This window comes from Cavia porcellus, unplaced genomic scaffold (genome assembly GCF_034190915.1).
Source record: "Cavia porcellus strain 051 isolate PalLab524CR breed Dunkin Hartley unplaced genomic scaffold, mCavPor4.1 scaffold_34, whole genome shotgun sequence".
NCBI lineage: Eukaryota > Metazoa > Chordata > Mammalia > Rodentia > Caviidae > Cavia > Cavia porcellus.
Genome location: NW_026947517.1, coordinates 26,102,638 through 26,125,293, shown reverse-complemented (window position 1 = coordinate 26,125,293; position 22,656 = coordinate 26,102,638).

The window sequence follows — 22,656 nt, the reverse complement described above, 5'->3', positions numbered from 1 at the left end:
CAGTCTCTTCATCACTAGGGAAAGGAGTTGGGAATTATAACACATTGCATTTGTCTTTTTTCTCCTCTCCTTTTCACTATTATTCTTTCATTTCAGTGGCACTGTCATTGAATCCTGGTGTTTGCTTGTGTCAGTAAAAGTTTCTGCAACTTGAGTTGAGTTTGTAAACAACCATATAGGAAGACAAACAAACCAATTGAGAAATGTGGAATTTCATTAGCTGGTCTCAGGACCACTTGTATAAAAAAAAAACCCACCCCCATTTCAGGATCTAAACAAGAGGCTTTGAACTGGAAAGTTACAGATATTTTAAAAGATAGAATCACAAAAAGATCCTGTTGGAAATCATTTAGCTAGAATCTCATAATAATTTTTGGATGACAACTGTATTCTGCTTCTTTTGTTGAGCAGGTTAATTTTTTTCTTTGGATACAGCTCATGTTGCTTTTCTCCTGGGTCTTCTACCCTGAGTGATTTTTCCATTTTTCTGGATGAAATACAGGGTACTAGTTAAATGCAAAGTGGCATCTATTATGCCAAGCTACAACACAGCTAAGTTACAAGCCTCAATATTTTCTAGGGTAAAAACACACATATCTATAATCCCAGCACTCAAGAGGCTGAGGCAGGAGTGCTGCTTTGAGGTTAGGGCAATTCTGCACTCCATAAGGGGTTCAAATCTAGCTGATGGACATAGAGAAAACCTGTCTCAATAAAACAAACTAAACTAAAGAAATAAAACCAAACAAAACAGCTGAATGGAGACTGATTTCTTCAAATCTTAATTCCCAATCTTGGGGATTAATTGTTTGTATATACACATTTTTTGAGACAGCAAATTTAATGCTATATTGCAACTCACAGCTAATGTAACAGCCAAATAGGAGCTCTGATGCTTATGCTGACTCACGGCAAGAGTGGCTGTGCGCTGGGCTTGGTGGCTCAAGCCTGTAATCCCAGCACTTGGGAGGCTGAGGTGGGAGGATCCTTGTGAGTTCCAGACCAGCCTGGGCTGAAAAGTGAGCTCAAGGCCAGCCTGAACTGCATAGTGAGACCCCGTCTCAAAAAAGACAAAAAAAAAAAAAAAAAAAAAAGAGTCACTATGCATTGTCTCTAATGCAGAGCTCATAGTGAGAGCCTGCAGGACCAGCATCCATAAAGCACAGAGGCAAACAAATATCTCATCAATCACTTTGATGTAAGACCAATGATGATATCACTTCAAATCTCAATTAGGCCACTAAGTCCTTTGTTCTTAATATACTAAAGCAGCAGTTTTGATATTTGAATTTGGTTTCACAGAACAAAACATAAATAACATCAAATATGGTACATAAATAATAACTCAAATGTTTATGGAAAACTGCTGTAGGTAAAAAATGTATAAACAATGAAACCAGGTGCAAGCTTCAAATTATAGCTCAGTGTCAACAAGTGATCACTTTTCATTCAGATATAAGAAATATTTCTTGGGAGGCTGATGCAGGAGAACTGCCTTGAGTTTGGGGCTAGCCTAAGTTACAGAGCTGTTTAAAATAGAGAAACCCTCACTGAGACACCCCACAGACAATGTGAAACTTGAAAAGTGACTGCATAAGACACCTTTGGTTTGCTTTAAAAAGTTATAGCCATACAAATAAGAAAAATTCCACAATATTGAACATTTTCTGAGGAACAAGGTTGATATCATCCATAATATACAGAAAACACTTTCAGAGCTGGGTATTCAACTAGCAGCATGAAAACCTAACTTGCAAGCTTGAGATCATGAGTTCCATCCTTGGTACAAAAAAAAATTCAAATTTCACCTTCATGCTACTGGGTCATAACTCAAGATAATCAAAACAAGATCTCAAGTGAATAACACAGAATTCATGGGTTGACAGGGATGTGGAATACTGATTGTTACCAGAGGTGTTGTTATTCACCTCAAGGAAGATATCATAATTCAACTTTAACTTCATGATTACCCTAAGAACTACCTGACTTTCAGTGAAGACCCTCTCTGTTGTATGTCCTGCTATTTGCACACTGTGCCCTGCCAGTCACTTCCACATCCTTTCCAAGCTTGTCTGATACACCCTAAGCAGAAAACCCTTCATGCCTTAACTACTGATATCCCTGCACAATTTCAATTTAGGGCATCACTTTACATGAACTAGTAACGTCCATTACAGAGCATTTCCATATTTAAACAATGTATATGATCAACCAAGCTATTAAATCAGCTCTTAATTCAGAGATGGCACCCATATTCCTTTCCACTCAGTAGGATATCACGTGCATATGTTCATGCAAATTACTACATTTAGGCATTTTTCAGTGAGAATTTAACAGGCAGCCCTTTCTGGAATTTGTCCTTAGCAAGCATGCTTTACCCTGCCCTTGATGACACTTTTATATCTGCTTCATTTTTCTCAAAATTCAAACCTCTATGGCTGTTCTCACAAACATAGTCTATGAGCATATGTGTCACATAAAGTATGTTCAGAAATTCTTTGCACTGTTATTTATCATACACAGGAGTTCACCAAGTGTTTGCAAAGCCTTCTTCCACTGAAGCACATCACTACACATCTCTGAATTCTCATAATCTTTGCCAACACCTGTCATGGGGTTGGAAATGTGAGAACATATGATAAATTTAGGCAATCCCTATAAATACAAAAAAGTACATGTTTAAGGAGTGCCATTGTGGATATGAGGCCCTGCATTACATACATTTAGAAACTTTAGAACATCTAGATTGATGATCCCTGAAATGAGAGCAGAGACCAATCTCAGTACTACTGCTCCAGCTACAAAATGCATCAGAGTCAGGGGCTTCCCAAGCTCCTTCCTCTGCTCCCTATGGTGGAGGTGCCAGGGCAGTAGAGAATTTCAAAGATGATACTCCAGTCTGTTGCTATCATAGTTAATTCAGGGTTCTGAGGACACAGAATCATCCTTGCTCCCAGCAGGAGAAAAAAGGGAAAGTGGACGACCCAAGGTTAATGCTAGAAGACCTCAGGAGGTGAAGCTAACTAAATACCTCAATCTACAGACACCAGAACCACTTCTAACCACTTGTAACTGGTTTCTCCCAATTCCACCCTATTTCTGGGCTCCCATCCAAAGCCTCACCATTCCGTGGCTAGAGGGTCTCCCAGGTTCTTTGCTACTCAGGCCATAGGACATCGAATGAGTAAATGAGATCCAGCAAGCATTCTGCTCCCAGTTTTGTGTGCCAAACAGGTAAACAATGTCTACACACCAGAAGAGACCTCCTGCCACGGCTCGCCTGATTGGACATTTCATATAGCCCGCCTCCTCATCACTGATTGACTGCTGCTCTATTGTCTTCCTTCTAAGTCAAAAATAAACAGGGAAAGGAACTCCTTCCTGCAAAGAGGATCCCAAATAATAGACAATAGTCAGAGACTACTCTAGCTGGTTGTCTTCAACAGTGTTGATCTCAGCAACACAGAGAAATATGTGTACAAAAATGCATTACCTCAGGCTTTTCATTTCCAAATCCATTTCATTTCAAGGATAAAAAGAAAAAAATAAACTAGGACTAAATTTCAAAACATGTGAATCAGGGAGCAACACTGGTATATACATTGCACACTGTCATCGCCAGATCATTCACCCCGAGCACAAGACATTTGTATTCAATTTTCCTAAAAATACTGTTATGTGGAGCTGAGTTAGTTAATTATGATTAGCAATGAGACAGGGCTAGGTCCTCTGAGGAGCCTATCCAGAAACCCAGATACCTTGCAACTATGGAGAAGATGGATAAGTCCTGCTATGGGCTAAGCCTCAAGACAGAAGATCAACTAATTCATCCATATCCTAAGGACTGATATTCTAAATAGTTCCCTAGCACTCTGAGGAAGTCAGGAGTCACCATTCAAAGAAATGTATCCTTATCCTAAAAAACTGACATTCTAAATAGTTCCTATCATCCTGATGACCTCAGTAGTCACCCTCCCAAACCCCTAAGGGAAGATTCACTGCTCATTAAGAATGCCTGCTTTCTAAGTGACTCCCTTCCCTTTTTGTTCCCAATTTAATCAACTTTACCTGAACTATTTATCTTATTGGCTACCATAGCTCTGTCCCATCTTATGCCCATCTGCATTGTGAGTTCCCAGTTTTCCCCACCTTCAACCCATCTCACCACATGATTTTACTCTATAAAAGTCCTTGGAAAAGACAGTCTTTGCCAACCCAGTTAGGATACATTTACTCTCTTTAACAAAAGCTTTCTTTCTCCCAATAATTATATTATCTTGACTTCTATTTTTTTTCTAAAATTCATTTTTTGACTTCAGAGAACACAAACTCATACCAGGCATAGTAGATCTGGAGTTTCATTACCCTATAGCAATAACAGTGTAAATTTTTTCTTTCTTTAAGTCAGAGAAATCAGTAGATGATTGTCTTCTTAAATGTTGATCTCACATCTTAAGGGACATTTTCATTGAAGGCTCTTTCCCTGCCTTTTAGTGCTGCTTCTGTTTTCTGAAAGTGAATTGATCTGCAGTTTTGTTGATGCTATCCACAATGCATTAAGGAAATGACTGGAAATTTTCCCTGTGAATTGTGTACCACTAACCATGGAAGAAGACACATAGCAAAAATTCTTTATTTTCATTTCTTAATTTAAACTGAAGGATGTACTTTAAAGAGTTTTGCCCTAGAATAAATTACAGGGCATCATGGGGGTAGTTCATCAGGGTGAAATGTCAAATCAGGTATGCTTACTCATATGGCTACTTCCTCTTTTTTCCCTGAATAAAACTTCCTCATTCCTTTCCCAGGGGCCAAAAGAAAATTTCAAACAGCTCCTTACATGATATCAGTGTCAGTGTTGGCACCACCAAATTTCATATATACCCTATAATCCCATATTACGACAGAAAAAAAGGCAAACCCTTGGTGGCTGTACGCTCCTCTCCACATTCTTTAAATAGAAAGGACACTGCTATTTTTTCTCATATTCTGTGAAAGAGTTTTGGCCCAGACAGGACTCTGTAGCCAGGAAAGCCTCAACTATCTCCCCCACCAGTAGGAATTTACCTGTGACACCATCTTCCTGCCCCTAGAAATTTACCTATGGTGCCAAACCTAAGACCAATGGGCTACCTGTGCGTTCCTAAAGTTCTCCTTAGGTTCCACCCCACACTGAGGCTACTTACATACTCCCACCCCACTTGTCCACCAGAGAGATCACTGGACTCCAGCAGTGGGTGGGGGGTGCCAGTCATCTCTCTCCAAGTTCTCAGAATAAAGGCCTCTTTTTGTTTTATACTTCTCATCTTTTGGAAATAATCCTATCACTCTGCTTCTCTATTGGGCCATAAAATCCTAACAGTACTGATTCTTGTCCATGTATGAAGCTAATTTACCTCCTCAGTAATTCACATGCTCTATGCCACGAGTATCCCATGGAAATTAATGCAGTGGGCTTTTGCTTCACTCTATCAGTGTCAATGCAGTGAGTTTACTCCTAAGATAAAAATAAATCTTCACACAAGTTTCAAAACAAAATTGTGCATCAAATTATAGCCAAGGTCCTAGAGGCCTATGGACTGCTTTCAATAATATAATAGAAGCCTTCTAGAAACTGAAAAAATACACAGTTTATCTAATTAAAAATTGTTTAAGCAGCCAATAATGTAGAAATTTTTCTAAACAATTACAGGTGAACCTTCTCTTTTATAAGATATAGTCTAGTGCCATGGCAAAGTCTAGGTCTTGCTAAATAATACAATCAAAGCAATTATTTTACACTTATAATGACTGTTGTATACAATTTTAGATATTGCCAGGAATATAATCACTGTGAGTTGTATTAATCACTTGAAACTGCAGGAAAAGAAACAAATTTCAGACATTATAAAAGTATAATCATGTTAATTTGGCTCATGTTAATGGTACAGGGGAATGAAATTCCTTACGTACTATATATCTAGTATGAGTTTGTGTTCCCTAAAATTGAAGAATGAATTTTAGGAATGATGGAGTTTAATAGTGGAATATATTTATTGGGAGAAGGAAAGCTTCTGTCTGAGAGACAGGAAGGGTCTCAGTGGGTTATCAAAGACTCTGTCTTTTTGAGGAACTTATATAGAGTGAAATCATGAGGTTAGATGAGTCCAGGGGAGGGGAAAAATGGGAATCTGAAAGTTAAGCATAAGGCAGAGTAGAAATGTCCTCAACATTAAGGTTAATTGCTCAGGTAAAATTGATTAAATTGGGAGCAAATGGGAGAGCAAGTCATAGTAAGTGGGCATGTTTAAGAGCAGAGACTCTTCTTGTAGAGGGTTGGGATGGTGACTCTTGTGTTCCTCAGGGTGATCAGAGAACTATTTGGACTGTTGGTCCTTAGCACTTGGTTGTATTTAATTTACCTTTTGTTTTGAGAGTTGGCCCACAGCAGGAGGTGACTGTCTCGTCCAGTCCTGCAAACAATGTGAACTTATTTTCTCACTCCTTTGAGGGGCAAGCCCTGTTGTTATAGGCAGCTGAGTTAGTTAGAAATATACAGCCAGGCAGACACGATCAGGTCCTAGATGTAGCCAGCTCAGAAGCCCACATACCTTGCAGCTATGGGGAGACAGATACCTCCTGTTATGGGACAGGCCTCAAGAGAAAATAGCAAGCAAATGCATCCATATCCTAACAATTGATTTTCTAAATAGTTCCCTGTCACCCTGCTTGAAGTCAGCAGTCACCCTCCCAATCCCATAGAGGAGAGTTACAGCTCTGTAAAATGCCTGCTTTCTATGACCTCCATTCCCCATTTGTCTGCAGTATAAATGATCTTACCTGAACTATTAATTATATTGGATAAACATAGCTCTGTCCAACATAATGCCCATCTGCCTTGTGAGTTCCCAATTTTCCCCACCTTAAACCCATCTCACCCCATGATTTTATTCTATAAAGTCCTTAGAAGATACAGAGTCCTTGACAACCCACTTATGACCCCTCCTGTTCTCTCAGACAGAAGCTTTCTGATAGGGTTTTCACTTGGTAAAGGAGAGAATATAAATTAAAAATGGCCTTTATTCTAAGAAGGTGGAGAGTACAGCATAACCACTAAACATCTAACTTTTTCTGCTGGATACGTAGTGAGGGGGATTATATCTACTTTTTGACTGGGGTGGTGCTTAATGGGGGCATTGCTGATTGGGACTCTTTTCATGGCACAGGTAAGTTGCCTAAGGGAGAGGTAAGTGAGCTGAGAGTAAGTGTCCACTGGCCTTCTTCCCACTGCTGTAATATCCTATCTAAAGCAAAAATCTTTCACTTTTTTCTCTCAATCATTATATTGTGCTCTTCACCTACATTGTTCCTAAAATTCATTCTTCTATTTTATAGAACACAGACTCCTACCAGACACAGTAGGTCAGGAGTTTCATTCCATTATATAACTATCTGATTGCCTATATTTCTAACTAACACAGATGCCAGTAACATTAAGAACTCTTTATTTATTTCACTTAGCATAATTGTAGCAAATAAAATGTACTTAATGGACCTAGTGAAATATCCAATAACACTGAAAAAATTATTATCACAGTTTATCTATCATCACCAATCATTTTCATCTTTCAACTATGTGGGGAAAAAATAAAAGCGGATCTCAGCAAATAGCAGTGATATAGTGCACAGTTTATTACTCACTGTACTTACCATGTTATTAGTAGGTACTTCATAGATGACAAAAGAAACATTGAGGTTTTTAATGAACAACTATCAATTTCAATACTTGTACTTATAGCACTACATGATTGACAACTGCAGATTTTTCTTTGGTACCAGGGATTGAACTCCTGACTTTGTGCTTGCCAGGCAGGTGCTTTGACCACTTAGCTCTATACCCAGCCCAACATCTTTAGATTCTAAATATGACTATTAACATTGTTTAATTTGCCATTGACATATTTAATTAAAAATCTTGTTAATCTACATCTTCACAAATAAAATTATTTTCTTTCACTGCAGTTTAGAACACTTTTTTTAGGTACCAGGGGTCAAACTCACAGCCTAGCACTTCCCAGGTAGGTGCTTCTGCCTGCTGAGCTAAATCCCAGGCCCCCATTAAATAATATTTTATTAAATGTATAAACATTACTTTATCCATTGAAATAGTATTGCTATTTTACTAGAGGAGACCAAAGTAGAGAGGAATTGATATACAGTAAGAGAGGAAATTGAACCTCAAAGGAGTCAGTGTGAAAACCTAAACACAACAATCCCTGCTAGAGGCAAAACTAAAGAAAGCCAGAAAGTGAAGATGTAGTGACCATGTCTGCATGCCTCCTGAAGAGAAAAACAATAGCTTGAAATTTACTACAGTTACCACCACCTCCTCCAGGAAGTCCAGAGAGACATCAATTACCATACTCAATGACCAGAACAACTGGACTATTGTTCCCACAAAATCCCTTGGCTCTTTCAACATACTTTTTCTGGATGACTTCTTCCAAGTTTGAATAATATTAGTTAAGCCACCACAAGTTTATAGGTTGATTGTAGTCTGAGACCCAAACTGTACCCACATTGTGACTTTCCTTTATAAATGACCCCTGACAACAGGCCTGTGATTTAAACACTGAATAACATTCCTGAAAATCCAGGACTATTCTCTTTGTTTTCCCAGAAAACTTTTTGAACATCTTTTGTTTTGTGCCTTCATTCCTCAATGCTGTGAGCTAACCAACTTGGTGCATTTCACCCCAAACAGGGCAGGATTATATATGTCCTATTTTAATTTGAATATGAAATATCTGCTAAAGTCCATGTTCCAAGGCCTTTGTGTGAGCCTACTTCTTCACTCTGAGTTTAAGATTTCCATGAGCTTTTGGACCTCTTCATTATATCAAATAGCAGATTTATTGAAGGAAGGAGGTCACTGTTGTGCTGTAGCACTATAGGCAGCCTTTCTAGCTCTGTATTTGTCACTGCTGCCCAGATGCTACTACATGGCCAGCTTTCCTCTGCAACATCATTCCATAATTGCCAATTTAGGTCAGCTTTCATTCAGCTCTATTGTTTTTCTTTTCCTTTAATAGTCTCTCTTTCTCTCCCCTGGTTTTCTACATATTTCAGCATTATTTTTTTTAAAAGATGTAGTCTTACTTTGTAGTTCTGGCTGGCCTTTCACTCTCACCGTGTAGGTTAGACTGTCCTTGAATACATGGCCATTCTCCTGTTTCAGCCTCTTTAATGCTGTGGAAAAGAGGTGGGCATCATAACACATGGGGTTTGTCATTTTCTTCCCTCCTTTTCACTATTATTCTTTCATTTCAGGGGCACTGACTTTTAATCCGGATGTTTGCTTATGTCAGTAAATCTTTCTGCATCTTGAGGTGAGTTTGTGAACAACAGGATAGGAATTCAAGCATCCAAAGGATAAATTTGGAATTTAAATAGCTGAGATCAGAACCACTTGTATACAGACCACTTACCCATTTCAGAATCCTTAAGTATTTTTAAAAGACAGAATCACAAAAGACATCCTGTTTGGAAACAATTTACTTAAAATCTTAAATGAATTTTTATTTGACACCTGTATCCTGCTTCTTTTTTAGCAGGTTACTTTTTTTCTTTGAGTACAGCTCCTTTTGTTTTTCTCATGGTACTTATACCCTGAGTGCTTTTTAATTTTTCTGGGTCAAATACAGGGCACTAGATAAATGCAGGGCACAAGATGGAATCTGTTATGCCAAGGTACAATATAGCTGAGCTACAGTGCCAAGCCTTAATATTTTCTAGAGTAAAAAGCACATAATCTTTGAATATTTCATAATTTGTGATGTTCATCTTTATAATAAATTGTGATCTACAGTCAGGACAAGCTAAGCTCACCAGGTCTCTCATTGCTTTCCACTGGTCTTTTCCTCATCATCCTTAAATACAAGACTCTCTGAGTTCTTAATACTAATGCTCACATTTGATTCATATTCCTACCTGTGACATGTCCTGTTTCTGCAGTAGTCTAGACTGTCATCTCCAGCCCATAAGAGATAGAAACTCATCTTGTAATTCTCCACTGAGATTCTCCACTGTGATTCTCCAATGAGGTTATGTGTTAAATTGGACATTTTTCCTTTAAGGGAATGGCAGTTAATGAATACATGTGTATCTCATGACTGTTTCTTCATGTTTCAAATAACAATATTAATGCTTTTAAGAGTTACGTGCACACCTGTAATACTAGGACTAAGAAGCTGAAGTAGGACAATCTGTTTGAATTTACAGGACTAAGAAATGAGTCCACAGTCAGCCTGAACTGCATAGGGAAATCCTGTCTCAAACAAACAGAAAAAAATATCATATTATTGTGGATATCCTTGGGAAGAAGAACTCAACAGTTTAAAACTCTGAGGATCATACACATTATGTTTCATCTGGTGAGTATAAGAGACCAGTAAAACTATCTTCAAGGATATGGAGAAAACTCAAAAAATCTTATTGCAAACTGTCATATAGATGTAATGCATTGCCCAACAAAATACCATTAGGATAGCTCACAAATGTAGAGAAAACATTTCTAAAATTCGTTTGGAAAAAGAAATGCTCTAGATCACCAAAGACATTGCTGGGCAACAAAGCCAATTCAAGAAGCATCACAATTCCTGACTTGCTATAATACTAGAAAGCTACTATCAGAAAATCAGCATTGTTCTGGCAGAAAAACAGACATGAGAATCATCCAAAAAGACTAGAAAATGCAACTAGAACTACAAACAGACTCTGCTACCTTGTCTTTGACAAAGGAGCCAAATATGTTCAGTGAAAGAGAGACAGCTTCTTCAATAAATGGTGCTGAAGAAAATGACTTTCCTCATACTGAAGACTTAAACTGGAGAAATGTCTATCACTATGAAATAAATATGTGAAACTAGATCAAAGATCTAAATATTAAAACAGAAACACTAATGAGGCTTCATGAACAAAATATACATTTTAAAGAATCAACCACTGGGACCCCATCTTATTAAAAAATATTTGTACATCAAAAGAAATCACTAACAGAATGAAAAGACAATGCACAGTATGGGCAGGGGATATTTTTCTATTTTCTGATAATCTCTTCAATATCATTTCCAAAGTAATATAATTTTCAGTATGTAAGTCCTTTGCTTTCTTTGTTAGGTTCTTTCCAAGTATTTCATTTACTTGGAGGCTATTTTAATGGTGTGGTTTCTATAACTTCTCTCTTGGTGACTTTTTTGATTGTGTCCAGGAATGCTAATGATTTTTGATTGTCAACTTTGTCTCCAGCTACATTATTGAATTTGGTTATTAATTCTAGAACTGTTTGTGTGGAGTTTTTGGCATCTCCTATTTAGAATATCATATCATCTGTGAATAATGATAGTTTAACTATTTTCTATTATATACTTATTCTTATTTCTCTCTTTTGTCTAATTGTTCTGTCTAGTGTTTCCAGAGCTATATTGAATAGGAGTGGTCATAGTAGTCATCCGTGTCCTTTTCATAACTAGAATTAAAGTTTTCATTTATTCTCCACTTAGTATGATGCTGGATTTTCTTTGTCATTGTCTGATTTTTTTGTCTTTTTGTTTTTTATCAGTACTGGTAATTGTACTCACGGCCACACATTTGCAAGGCAGGTGCTTATGCCACTGAGCTAAATCTCCAGCCCCCTCATTATTTGATTTTATCAGCTTGAGGTAAAGGTCATCTGTTGTTATTTACTGTAGGGTTTTTACCACAAATCAGTGCTTGACTTTATCAAAAGCTTATTGTGAATTTATTGAGATGATCACCATGTGACATTTTTTTTGCTTGTGTTGATGTGACATTTAAATTTGTTGATTTGCATGTACTGAAACATCCCTGCCTTCCTGGGCTGAATCCAAGTTGGTCAGGTTTTAAAATCTTCTTTATTATTTTCTACATTCACTTTGCTAGTATCTTGTTAAGGATTTTTGCATCTATGTTCATTAGGAAAACTGTCATATCGTTTTCTTCTTTTGGTTGTTGTCTTCCTCTGGTGTTAGTATCAGGGTAATACTTGCCTCAAGAATGAGTTAGAGAGAATAACTTCTCTTTCAATATCATTAAACAGCAGTGGCCTTAAATATTTTTCTACATTTATTGCAGAATCCAGCAGTAAATCCACCAGGACCTAGACTTTTTTATGCTGGTCATTTGCTTTTCTGTTGTTATTGTTTTTTTTTATTTTTTAATGTGCTCATGAGACAGGCTCTCATTATTCAGTTCAAGTTGGCCTTGAGGTCAGTTTGTAGCCTTATTTAGTCTCAAACTCAAAACAATCCTTGCACCTCAGCCTCCCAAGTTCTGGGATTAGAGGAATGCACTACCATGCCCAGCAGCTGATAAATTTTTATTAGATCTTCATTCTCATTAACTGATACTGTATTTTCCAGAATTTTTATATCTTCTTGGATCAGATTTGGCATTTCATATGTATCTAGGAATCAGTGCATTTCTATATTTTCTAACCTATGAAAGTATAAACTTTTCAAGTATATATTGATGATCTTCTGAATTTTCACAAGATCTGTAGTTATTTTATCTTTCTGATTCCTCAATGCATGGTTTTCAGTCTTTATTTATTTTCTTTTATGATATGGTTGTCCAAGGGTATATCAATTTTGTTTATTCTTTCAGTGAACCACCTCTTTGATTCATTAATTCTTTGAATTGTTTTCTTGTTCTACATTGTATGAATTTCTTGTCTGGTCTTTTAATTTCCTCCCTTGTATGGGATTTGTGTTTGTCTTGCCATTCTTCTGGAAGATTGAGATGCAAAATTTCATTATTTGTTTGGGTTCTTTCTATTTTCTGATGTGAGATTTGACTACTATAAATTTCCCTATTTGGACTGCTTTCATTGAATCCCATAAGGTACAGGATTTTGCATCTATATTTTTGTTAGGTTGTAGGTATTTTTAAGTTTCTTCCTTTATTTAATCTGTTACCCATTGGTTGTTTAGGAGAGTGTTAAATTCCATATACTTATGAAGTTATTGCAACTTCTTTTACCATTATTTCCCAATTTAAATACTTGCTTAAGAATACTAGCCTTAGGCTGCAAAGTCAATCAAGTAATACAAGGATTAAGTTGTTTTTATACCTCCATTGCTATCAACTCAGCATGTCCTCTAAACCAGTCAGATGGTTGGTGGTGGGAGGAGGTGATTGTGGTGCTCCTCTCCCAGCCAATGCAGGGGTTAGCTCACAGGAAGTGTAAGTTACATTCTTGCTTTTCTTCTGAGAACTGTAATAGCTTCCACAGAATCACAACACGGACATATTGGCTAGTTTTCCCTACCATTCCCCTTATGACTTCCACCAGCTCACAGGAAGGACATATTAGATTTCTATTTCTCTTCTCAGGCCTGGGGTGGCTCTGAATTGTTAATTTTGTCATCAGGATGACTGGGTGGAGACATATCATAAAACCTGCATATCTATGTGTGTGTCCTACAGAAAATAATTCATATGTAGGTCATTGATTGGAGTGGAAATACCTTGAGGAAAGTTGTGTCATGTAAGAGGATTTGGCATTGGTGAACCAAAAAATACAGTGAAAAAGAACAGCTTCTGTATACTTGAATTATCTTAAACAGGTTTGATACTTGGTCCTGTCACCATCCAACAATACCATATTTCAGTGCTGAGTCTTTAAAACAGATACATTTTATGTTTCATGTTGGGATCTTTTCTTACACATCAAGACGCCAAAAAGGTGTACCAAAAAGGCTCTAAGAAATGAGAAACACAGCATGGTCTTCAGGGCTGCAGGAAGAGGGAAGTCCTTGGCAGAGCTCTTCACTCTGGTAGCCAGCTGGCCAACTCATGCTGGCAGGAGTTGAGTGGACACATGATAAGGATCTTGGGAGAGGTTCAAGACCCCCCCAGAGCAACAGATGATACCAACTGCAGAGAACTATCCCACAGAAAGTGTCTAAGTGGCCTCAGCTTTGGCCTATGGTGCCCCCTGAGGCATCTCTTCATTCTCAGTTTAATCATGCCTGGGCCACATCACAGCCCTGCATGAGTATTCAGCTTCAATGGCACCCACATATCCCTCCGTTTTCTTTGGTTGATACACAGATGAGTGACCAGTTGAAGATGGAGAAGCTGTGTTAGAGCTCCCACCACTGCATAGTCCATCCATTCATAATGGTAGTCAGTTACCAGCATAGCCAGCAATTGTCAGAGGATGTTAGTGATCCGAGATTCACCCATATACCATATTTTACATTGCACTATACCTACAGAGGCCAGACTTTTCTGCAGAATTTTCCAGACCAAGCTAACATAAGGACTGCACTAAGGACAATTGGTTCGATACTTCCTATTAAGGCCAGTTAGGTCTCCTCAAGAACAATCTTATAACCATGCATAGCTCCTCATATCTCTTCAGTCAGTGTCAGCCACCTGGAAGAGTCATGGCTATTGCTTGACCACGTTGATTTCTGTGAAAGCTTATGAGATTTCTTGGTGAATCTTGACTCTTCTTAGGCACACCTTGCATCAAAGTTGACTTTCTTCTTTGGTCTCATCATCTTCCTGATCAGAATACCAGGTACTCACTGAGTATCTTCTGATGATGCAAGCAAAATTTCTTTTACATCCTGGACCTCCTTCAAGCTTTAAGCTCTGGGGCCAAAATATTGGCTATCCATTATCCCATCATTTTTAGTCTCTAAACCTTAGCTGTTGGACATCCAGAAGAAAAGATTGATAACAATACAGTATATTAGAGACAGTAAGCTTAACATTACTATTTTATCTAAACATGAAACACTTAGAACATTAAGTGAAATGTATTTTCTACTATCCATGGATATTTTAACATTTGAATGCCTACAATGTTAACAGTGACGTATTTTACATAGGAAATCAGAAATCAGAACCATACATATTATTGTATCATGACATCCTTGCAATAATCTGAATTTCTCTTTTGACATAAAATATCCATTTTAGTCAATCACCCTTATCTAATACCCAAGAAGTTTGTTATGTATTATTGACCAATTTATTGACCATGAGTGGAATGTGAATCTCACAAGTCTTTGTTCTTAGCAGAACTATGAACATGAATCAAAAGTCTGCTAACATAAGTAATCCCCATTTTACAATCATAGAGGTCTATGCCTCCAGAAATATGGATATATCTAATATATCATGAATTTGATGGCAATCAACTGTCATAATGATGTGAAACCTTTACAAAGGCATCTTCAATAAAAAATGTATTAATTCTTTTGATATTGACCAATGTGAACATTTAGGAATACATGTCATGACTTTAGTTAAGGTGTCTCCTATAAGGCTATGGAGATCATTGAGGTTCTGATCAATAAACAAGAACTGGTTAAAAATGTTACCAGGCAGCCACTTTCTGATTTATCAGTTAGAGCCCTGTCCAGCAATCTCAGTCATAAAGGACTTTGTTTATTCAACCTAATAATATCATTTCTAAGTAATAAGACTATCAAGTCAATGATAAATAACAACATATTCCATTCATATACCCAGTCTTGGTGACTTTTGGAACAGCTGGCAACAAGGTACAAGCATACTTTATAAATCAGTAAAGAAACAAATCTGTGATCATGTGATCCAGATATGGGAAAAAGAGGAAGATTACTGAGCTCCAAATGAAAGGAACAGCTGTTCACAGAGTGGACAAGTGGATAAATGTACACAGACAATCCGTGCTGATTCAAACAAACACAGAAATAAGCACAGAGCTTGTGAAGGTTTTTTAGAACAATTTACGTTCCTTGGAGTCCATTTGTGTACTTGTTCAATACTCCTTTGTTAAACTAGCTTATCTCTTATACCCAGTGCTCCCAGTGCTGGAACACAGGACACCTCAAGCACTCAGGGTCTTTCCCAGATATTCTGGGCCACTTGATCACTTCTGTATGGGCATTTTTACTTTCTGCTTTACAAGTTTGAACAATCACTAGCTCAGGAACTCCCAACAACTGCTTACAAACAGACTAAACAAATACACAACTGATACATGGGCAGATGGACAAACATCTTATAAAATCAGAGTGCACTTGAACATATCCTTAAGCCCAATAACAAAACCTTTCTCCAAAGTTAGAGTCTACAACTATAAATCAACTAGTTCAATTTTTTATAGACCAACTATCTGAGATCCTGTATAAAAGGATACGAGGCTTGATTCGGGGAGAGGTGAAATGGTGGAAATATGTTGTGTAGCTTGTGGTGACAGCTCATTCCATGCAGAGCAAACACAATGAGCAGGAATCCATACAAGTCCTTGGCAATAACACAGAAATGTCCCCTCTTCCCCAGTTCAGCAGGGGCACCAGCCCCTGCCCACTTGAGTCTGGAGGTGTTTTCTATAATACAAAAGGCTTTGTCAGAGATATAGAATGGTAAAAATATATTTGAATTAGGTAATAAGACAGCCTTGTTGGGAAAGAGAAGTGACTTACAGTAAATAGCACCATGGACAGAATAGTAAGAACCTGTGCAGGAAGTGCATTATTCTCCTTTAATTGTTTCAAGAGAAGAGATTTGAGGGTATAAATGAGCTTGTTCAGTGATTGCTTGGACAGTGGCATTATAAGGGATAAAATTACATAAGAAATGTTCCATGTAGAACAAAACGAAGCAAAAGCCTGTGAGGTATAGGCTGGACCATTTTCAGGTTTAAGGAAGGAATATACACCCATGGCTGCAAATGTAGCCAGGAGATGTTTAAATACATGTCGGGCAGATTCACCATGCAGTGATGAAACACAAATAAAACCAGAAAATGTGTCAACAGAAACATGAAGAAATGAAAAAGAAATCAAGAAACAGTATGTGGCGTGTTTACCAAGGTTCATTGCAGCAGAGGCCATGAGAGTTGACAGCATCACAGGGAAAAGGGTGAGGTATGGCAGCACAATGGAAACCAGTGGAAATAAAAGCTTTAGCTTCAGAAGGTGGAATGTCAAACCATTTATGCAAGGAACAAGTGTATTGGTGAAAAAAGACATGGCTTTGCTCAGTGTTACAAAAAAGAGGGTAGACTACAGAGTAAACCCAAGGCCAGACTGAACTGCATAGAGAGAATCTGCCTCAAAAAGGGCAAAGGAGTAGGGACTGTAGAGTATATGCAATCCTTGATCAGAAATCACATTATCTTGTAAAAAGCCAGGTAGGGCTTAATGACTACATTTATGTAAAGGAAAAAGCACAGCATTGTGAAGGCAAAGAATTTGTACATGTAAAAAAAAAAGATACTAAGTGTGAGTCCATTGCCAGAGGAGAGATAAAAACAGAAGATAACTTAGATAAAAATAGAAGAAATACAACAGAAGAAAACTAGCTCACTTCTTATACTCTGTGCTCCCAGTGCTGGCACACCTGTTCACCTCCAGCACTCCATGCCCTCAGGACATTTCCCAGATGTGCTGGGCACCTTGAGTACTCCAATATGGGCACTTTTGCGTTCTGCTTTACTGGTATGAGCAATCAGAAGCTCAGCAACTTTCAGCATCTGTCTACAAGCCAACTGGACAAACATGCAACTGATATGTGGACAGACTGACAAACATAAAATCAGAGCACGCTTGAGCATATCCTTAATCAAGCCAAGTTATAATACCTTCTTACAAATTTAGAATTTACAGCTACTAATCAAGCAGTTGGATTTGTTATACACCAACTAGCAGAGATCTGTCAGAAAAGGATCCAAGGCTTGATTCAGGGAGAGGTAAAATGGTGGAATTATGTTGTGTAGCCTGTGGTGCCAACTCATTCCATTTAGGGCAAACACAATAAGCAGAAATCCACACAAGCCCTTTGCAATAACATAGAAACATCCCATCTTACCCAGTTCATCAGAGGCACCAGACCCAGCCCACTTGAGTCTGTAGGTGTTTTGTATGATACAAAAGGCTTTTTAAGAGATATAGCCTGGTAAAAACATATTTGAATTAGGGAAGAAGAAAACTTTGTTGGGAAAGAGAAGTCACTTACAGTAAATAGTACTATGGACAGAATAGTAAAAATTTGTGCAGGAAGTGCATTTTTCTCCTTTAATTGTTTTAAGAGAAGAGATTTCAGTGAATAATGAGCTTGTTCAATGATAGTGTGGCCACTGGGATTATAGGGGATACAAGTTACATAACAAATTTGTCATATGGAACAAAAGGAAGCAAAAGCCTGTGAGGTATAGGCTGGACCATTGTCAGTTTAAAAAAGGAAGATACACCTTTCACTGCTAATGCAGCCAGGAGATGTTGAATTACATGTTGGGCAGATTCACCATGCAGTTGTGAAGCACAAATAAAAACAGAAAATATATCAACAAAACCTTGAAGAAATGAAAAAGTTTTAAGGAGGAACTCTGTGTAGCATGTTACCATAAGTCACTGGAACAGAGGCCATGAGAGTTGACAGCATCAAAGGGAAAAGGGGGAGGCATGGCAGCACAATGGATACCATTGGAAATTAAAGTTCTAGCTGCAGAAGGTGGAATGTGAAACAATTTCTGCAAAGAACAAATTGATTGGTGAAAAAGGTGGGACTTTCTTTAGTGTTATCAAAAGAGGATAGACTACAAATTTATCTCAAGATCAGGCTGAAATGCTTATAGAGACACTGTGTTGAAAAGACTTTCCCCCAAAAAAGAGAGAACAGAATATTCAGTGCTTGATCAGTAATAGCATTATCATATCAAACAACAGGTAGGGCTTAATGACTACATATATGTAAAAAAAAAAAGAGTGGCATGGTGAAGGCAAAGAGGAGCCTGTAGATGCAAAAAAGAGACCATAACTGTGAGTCTATTGCTACAGGAGAGACAACAAGAGAAGATAAGTGTGAGATAGTATTATGTACACATAAAGAGGCAGTAACTAAGTTAAGGACATGGGTTGAAAAAACTTGCAAAGCAAGAATAACACAGAGAGCTCACTGCATTGACAAGAGGTTTGTGGCAGTGAATATAGGTGTTTTCAATTATTACAAAAACATATGTTACAGCTTCATGATGGGGGGTTCCATCAGTGAAGACAGTGAGGGCACTATTTAAAGGACTGCTAATGCAATAATGAAGAGAAAAGGGAAGTAGAGTAAATAGAGACAAACAATGATCCTGGGGCATATCAAAAGAAATGGAACCAACATAGACAGCCAAAGCCACTTGCAGATTTTTTTTTGGTCCCAGGGATCAAACTCATGACTGTGCACTTGTAAGACAGGCACTCATGCCACTGAGCTACATTCCCAGACCTGCGTCTTGCAGAGGGAACAGCAGAGGACAGCAAAAAGGAAAAGTTAGCCTTGGTAAGTGGTAAGACAATATTGGTTAAATCATTCCAAGCACTATAGGTGTTCCAGTACATCCTCAAGAGATGAGAGGAAATAGCATTGACAATGGAAAATAAAGTATTGCCAGGTGAGTGGAGTAAAACAAAACCATCAGCTCCAGTGTGTAGCAATCCTGAAAACAAAAGGTTGTCAATAGTTAAACAGAGGCTTCAGCATTCATCTCCCAGGGGAATAACAGGAGCCACCACAGTAGAGCCAAATGCTTGATTTCCATGAGTAACATCACAAGTTTTGGAGGAGACAAGGCAAGTCAATTAGTTGGGCTACAGATTCAAAAATATTAGTTGAATGCATAAGAGAGATCACAGTTGAAGCAACAATATGCCTGCATAACCAGCATCAAGGAGGCCAAGGATAACAAAAGTGCCTCTTTTTTCATGCAGGTGAACAGAGGAAAGAACTGGAGAGCTGTCCTAGGAGGTAAAGGATCATGAAAAGAAGTAAGAACCTTCTAAAACATATCAGAGAATTCCAAGGTAGTGTCAGGTTATCACAGAAACATCTTTTAAAACATTTTTTGTAGCCGTGGTTTGCATTTTTGTATGTTAACTGCTTTAACAAGATACAGGCTACTGCCTTGTTGTCCACCTGGCATTCAATAGCATTATTTAATCTTCTATAAAGGCAAGACAAAGTTCAATGTCCTACTTTTTAATAGTACTAAAAATCCTTGTGTGTCCACTGCTACAGGGATTCTTTTTCAAGCTTTAAAAGCAATTTGAGCATACTAGCCAGAGGGTGGCAATGAACTTGGTGACAAATGTCTGGAAAATCTCTCTCCCCTCATAATTCAGCAGCTCCTATAGGGATATAGCAATCAAAATTATTTGTATCTTGCATGTCCTCAGCACCAGTATGTTCTTAACCCAAACCTGATGTTGGGCTGGGGTGATAATAGTATGCACTGAGAGCTTCTAGTGCAAAGGGGTCATTTCACAACCATGAATGATACCCTCAATAATGCCAATTACAAAAGTACCTTTAAAGCCATATTCCTTGACAGCCATTTAAAACTCTTTATATTTCTTGTTTTTGTTGTTTGGAACATGGGACTGAACTCACAAATTTGTGGGTGTCAGGCAGCCACTTAGGCCACTGAGATTACCCCCTGCCTCTTTTAACTCTTTAAATAGAGTACTGCAAACTTTCAAAGTGGGGCTCTTTTCCTGTTGAGACAAAACAGGTCAAGCAATTAATTCATCATGTTGTTTACCTTCTTGGGCCATCTTTTACATGGGAGATCGAACAGGTGAAGAGTTGCCCAGAGGTTATACAGGGTTTGTATATTTTGGAGGCAGCAGCAAGAGGAGGTGAGGAAGCAGCACAAGTGAGGCATCCAGGAAAACTGGGAAGCCAACCGTGTGTTGTTACATGTACCTGCCTGCAGAATGTCATTGCATCCTAACAAAGATACGAAATGTGCAAGACAGAGGTCAGAGCTCAAAGCTCCTCAATGCAGCAGTTTACGTATGTTTTTCCCGATCTGACACAATGACCACACCGACCTCAGAATAACAAGGAGAATGATCATGAATTTCCCACAAGAGGTGCACCAAACTATCCTTGGAAGTAACATGGTCCACCTTCCTAAAGAAATTCAGTTTTGCATTATGTTTCTGTTGCACTTCAGACACAAAATTCTCCATGATTTAATGGGTGAAGAGATTTTTTTCAAAGAAAATGAAAGGATTTTCCAAAGAAAGTGAAATAGATATGCTCTGGGGGCTGTATTCCACCCCAGGAATTCAGCAAAAGTAAGTTATATTCTACATCAGACATCTCCGCTCCAGAGTCCCTGTTCAGGCACCAAGATTTTGGGTTCCATTCCTGGATCCCCAGCCCCTGAAACTGGTTCATAGCAAAGGCCCAAAACAATGAAACAAGTGACACAATCTTTAGGGATGCAGGAGAATTAAGATTCTTGGCAGAGCTCGTAAGTCTGCTAGCCACCTGGCTGAATGATGCTGGGTAGCAAGTATTTAATCAGAACCAGAAAGGAGTTTAGTGGACAATGGAGGAAACCTGAGCAGGATCTTGGGAGGGGTTCAAGGATCCCTCAGAGCAACAAATGATGCTAATTTAGCAAAACTATCTTGGCCTAACTTTCCCCCTGTGATGTCTCCTCATTCTCAGTTCAATCATGCCCTGGCCATGCCACAGGCTTGCATGTGTATTCAGTTTCAATGGCGCCAACAATTTTCCATATAATTACATCAGTCACAAATGCACATCACTGCAGTCTCATTCAAACCTTGCCACTTTCTCTCACTCCCAGACATGGCCTTTCAATTTTACTGAATACTGACAGACATTTGCCCTATCTTATCACATTTATGCTTAGTCCTCATGCTCAACAGAAGAGAATTTGTCAGTCTGAGGCATGAGATGCTGAGGTCAGAGTAACACGTTTTTTGTCAATACTGTTTCTCAGCATGCATAATATTTTTAGACCAAGTGAGTATGAAACTCATAGTGGTGATAATACTACTAAAATTAAAGTGCAAGATGCTGTAAGAAAATGAGAAAAGGCAGTGTGAAACTCATTAGCTCAATTGAAGAGTAAAATTGCATTTTACCTAGAGTTGTTTGAATAACACAAATAGGTTAATGAGACAATGTTAATATAGTATTGATGGCAGAAACAGTACTTTGAAGCAAACACATGAGGGTCTGCTGACCATAGAGACATGGAATTGTTACACACTGTGTAAATGTAAACCAAAAATGAGAAGGGAGGCTCTGAGAAACTTATCCCTCTTGTGCTTGTAGAAGTCTAGTAACATATTGCAGAACCACTTAGGTTCAAGGCCAATTCTAGATGGAATAGGGAAAGCCTATAGTTGAATTTCCATGAGTTCAGATAGGTCTATAGAGTTGTAATAATTGATTATTGGGAACTCAGATTGTGCATCCTACATTTTTTTCACATCAGCAAAATCAGTAAAAGATTTGGAAGACTTGAAAATTATATTTTTTCAGAACAGAACAATGTAAGCAACACAGTATTTCACCACAAGACAATCCCATATATCAGTAGCTACCATAATTTTTTTCCTTGAAATAGTTTGGTATACTTTCATATACAATAGTATCAAACATAACAAAATAGTATAAAACCATTAAAGAGAATAAAATTATTACAGGGCATTCAAAACCAAATAACAGAAAATGAAAAATTGTTACCATATTATCTCATTATTCATAAAAGTTTTGTTTGTATTAACACACATAATAAAATCCAATAAGATAAAACATGATGTAACCAATGGAAACAGAAGAACA